Source organism: Cryptomeria japonica, chromosome 8 (assembly GCF_030272615.1).
Source record: "Cryptomeria japonica chromosome 8, Sugi_1.0, whole genome shotgun sequence".
Classification (NCBI taxonomy): Eukaryota; Viridiplantae; Streptophyta; class Pinopsida; order Cupressales; family Cupressaceae; genus Cryptomeria; species Cryptomeria japonica.
Window position 1 is genome coordinate 596,349,653 of NC_081412.1, and position 4,428 is coordinate 596,354,080.

Sequence of the window (4,428 nt, forward strand, 5' to 3'; positions counted from 1 at the left end):
AGGCTTATGAAAATGGATCTTAAGACTCCTTTTAATTATGGACATGAAAATTGTTAAGGGAGAATCAAGGTAGGGTTGTCTAAGAAATGTTTGTTGATTTCTCGAAAGGATTGGACTTAGTGGCCTACTTGCCTCAAATGGAAAGCAAGAAAGTATAAATAGAAGGTGTACATCAAGAGTTTGAGGTATTGCAATCTTATTGTAGCAATATTAGTAAAGTGTTGGTTGGTTTGCAAAATGCACATGAAAATAGTAGAGTGTGTGTTGGAAGTGAATGTATTATATATTATGTGAAAGCATTAATTTAAATAGTAAAATAAGAACCATCAAGAAGGGAGAGTTGAGGGTGGTGTCTATATAGGGTAGACGAGTTATGTATTCTAATATATGACAAATTTTCTTGGATAGGTTTCATTATAAACCCTACTAAATTACTTAAAAATTTACATGTCTATATAAATTTATTTTTCCAAGTATATATTAAATTAAAAAACTGATTATATATTTATATGTGTATGTATCATTTTACATTTAGAATGAATTGATTCTAAATTTTTTATGATAATTGCTTGTATTTAATTACCAAATGTTTATTCTAATTGATATAATTGATGTACATAATTAAAATATATTTTGAAAATTATTTAATATGATATAATGAATTTCCTCTTAAGTATCACCATCGAAGGGTATGTGATCTTCATCTGCAAAGGGAATGAAGCAATCTACAATAGGATCCTCTAGGAATGGAGATATATGAGGGTCTCCATGGATCTCCTAAAGTCTATTCCAAAGTGTGAGGGGGAAATCAATATCCAATGCAATACACATAAAATCATGATCTTGATACTAGATCAAATCACTCCTACATGGTCAATGATGTTACACCAAGATTATATATTTTCTATTGTTTCTAGTTTAGGTATGACTCCATACATAAAAGGAAAATGATTACACCACCTAAAACTTATGAAGATACCATTTTACAAAAGAATCATAGTTATCCCTTTCTAATTTTACCACAAAAGGATGAATAGAGAAACCTATGATACCTCCTCAAATAAAACCTTTAAAAATCAGTAAAATCAATACATATAAAACATATCAAACAAATTCATCTCATGTAAGATGATCATTTTCAAGTGCCAAGATGTCCAAGTAAATGACTAGAATGTGAAATCACAAAAAATGGTCATTTATTCAAGCTTCAACTTAGCGTAGTACTACTAGTTGTGATCACTAAATCATCCAATGATTCTAGAAAAGAACACAACAAAGTAGTACATGTATTGACAAGTTCTTAGATATAACTTATGACTTTAACTTATGATTATTTTTATGATTTTGATGGAACTTATACTAATTCATCTTTAGATGTTAAAAAGTATTGTTTGAGTTGCATGCATATTATGATGTTTTATTTTGTAGAATTTTTCTTATACTTTGATTTAAGTGGATAATATTTCTTAAATGATGCTTATTATTACCCACCTATTAATAATATTATAGATCTATGTGAGTTTCCTTTTTTTATATTTAAGTTGCTAAATTGTATTTAATTATAATTTTTTTTGGAAGGTGAAATGTAAATTAAATAGTTTGTAATTGTAAATTTTCATGTTTGTAATTGTAATTGTAAATTTTCAAGTTTGTAAATTTTCATGTTTGTAATTGTAATTGTAAATTTTCATGTTTGTATATATATGCAGATTATTTTCACATGATGGATGAGTTTGAGATAGATGAGCTATTAGGTATAGTACCACCTCCACCTCCACCCCCTCCACCTCCATCTCCACCTCCACCTCCACCACCACCTCCACCTCCACCTCCACCTCCACCTCCACTAGATCAGTTGCGACAGACAATTAGGACAAATATTGATGCTTTGATTAGAGATATTCACACTATTAGGCATGAGCCTCATCCACCCCCTTAGTTGTTACGCCTTGCAGATAGTATGCAAGGCATTGTACAATCTGTGTAGGCATTGGATAGCAAGCTAGATAGCTATCGTAGCTGGTGTGAGGGATTGCGTGCATTTTATGCAGATGGCCTCACATACAAACAAGTTAATGACTTTAAAATAACAAAAATAGCTTTGAAAAAATATTTTGTGAACCCTAAGATGGGTGAAGAGATAGATCCGAAGAAGCCACGGATCTCTATTCGATGGTGTAGGCACCTGGGCATTGCTAGCTACGGATCTCTATTCGATGGTGTAGGTCTCGATGTATTTTTTGAAGAAATTATGGGTGGAATTTGAATTGGGCAAAAAGCCCAATTACTTTGATATTAGATCATTTCAGGGGGTTGGGAGAGGCATGCCCCAGGATAGGCTAGGAGAAAAAGTAAGCGACAAGGTTAGAAACCGTGTGCGCAATGATCCATTGGTTCATCTTCCATCACCAGTTGTTCCAACACCTGCCCATCATCGAGCAGTGGATTCTGCTCTAGGTTCATTGAGTACCCTATTGGGCAATTTGGTACAATAGTTGTGGGAGGTGAGGGTTGCCCCCTGCTTAGCACATGTTTGCACGAGTTGTGGGGATGTATGTAGGGGTCCACAGAGTGAGGTTGCCCCTGGAGGAGATGGTGATTTTGATGATGTTGATGCTGCCCATGGTGGTTATGATGATGTCGAGGAGGCTGCACATGCTGATGCCATCTCTTCATATGTTGATCTCCTGTGGGCAGATGATGATCAGCCTACAGAGGTACAAATTTATTTGTATAATTTACAGTGCAATATTAAATTCCTTATATATACACATATGAACCATAACATGAGTCAATTTTTTTTGAATAGAGGATGGATCATACCACATCATTGAGGAACCGACAACATGTTACCTCAATACCTAGAGATGTTGGTGCCCCATTTACGGTATGCACTTTCATCTAGATACATTGTATTGATATGTACATTTAAAATAAACAATAAATTTTTTAATGTAATGATTTACATAAGATATGTTTTTTCAATTTTGTAGGGTGCTTCATGTAGCACTGAGGTGGGTAGTTCTTCACGTGACCCATGGACCACTGAGGGTCAGCCTCATATACCACTAGTATGTTTTTGATCCATTTATTTGAAGTGTTTACATGCTTAATAATTTAAGTACAACTTTGATTCATGTTCATTATTTTTTGCAATTGTAGGCTTCTAGAATGTTTGATGGTGCATCACATGTACGCCTTCGACCATCAGTTACTTTGCCTGCATCACATGTATGCTTTTCTGTGATAATCTTGTAGTCTATATATATATATATATATATATATATATATATATATATATATATATATATATATATATATATATATATATATATACTTTATAATTTATGTATATATACAAGTTTGATTCATACTTTATATATGTTGTCTAGGTCAACACCACTACCAATATTGGTACGGCTATGGGGTTGAGCTGGATGCAACCATCGACATTATCATTTGAGGCACGATGATTACAAAAATAATTTCTAATTTGTTTATACTATGTACTTGGATTTTATAGGGATTATCAAAATTGATGTACAATGTTTTTTTTTGCAGGACTTGGCTACGACCACTTTTCTTGTTCATGATAATGGACCTCCACGTACCAGTGAGGGCATTGTAGAGCACGGTCGTATGGTAATTTATTATAAATTTTTTAGTATTTAATTACTTTATAAGTGAATTATGCAAGCAACTTCTTCTCATGTAAAATCTTTTAATAATGTACAGGAGGGTGCAGACACTGATACTGCACAGGAGGGTGGAGTCACTGATACTACACAGGAGGGTGGAGACACTGATATTGCACAGACACAGGATGGTGCATCTCAGGACCACGTGCAGTAGGATGATTCATCTCAGCTACCTTCACGTGGAGTGAAGAAGACTGCAGATGAGATGCATGCGAGCTCTTAGATTGTATATTTTAGATCATGTCATGTTATTGTATTGTGGACATTTTATGATGACACTTGTTATGTTATCCTAGGACTTGTTATTATGTGATTATGTATAGGACTTGTTGTTATGTGTTATGTGATTATATATAGGACTTTTTATTATGTCATTTCCTTTCTATTATGATATCAGGTCGTGCTATGTGATTTGACGCACTCTAGTGATTATATATGTGATACATTGTTTTGTTATTATGTTATTTGGACTTGTTTTAATGTCATTTCCTTATTAAATTATTATTTCAAGACTTGTTATTATGTCATCAGGAATTGTTATGTGATTGTATATAGGACTTTTTATTTATGACTTGTTATGTGATCTATTTATGACTTTATATATTAACATTGTGATTGATCATCTTATAGTGCAACAGTTTATAATTCAATGTGCACAAAATAATATTAAGAATAAGATAACTAATATAATATTGTTTATGAAACCAAAATTGTATCAAATGTAGACAAA

General features: G+C 32.8%; 1 long non-coding RNA gene across 1 annotated transcript; it reads left to right on the forward strand.

The window, feature by feature from the left end:
- The first annotated feature begins 2,807 nt into the window (after window positions 1-2,807).
- LOC131857959 (uncharacterized) lies at window positions 2,808-3,233 on the forward strand. Its single transcript, XR_009358787.1, has 3 exons — window positions 2,808-2,887; window positions 2,994-3,071; window positions 3,163-3,233. It is a non-coding gene; the product is annotated as an uncharacterized LOC131857959 (long non-coding RNA).
- Window positions 3,234-4,428: the final 1,195 nt, after the last annotated feature.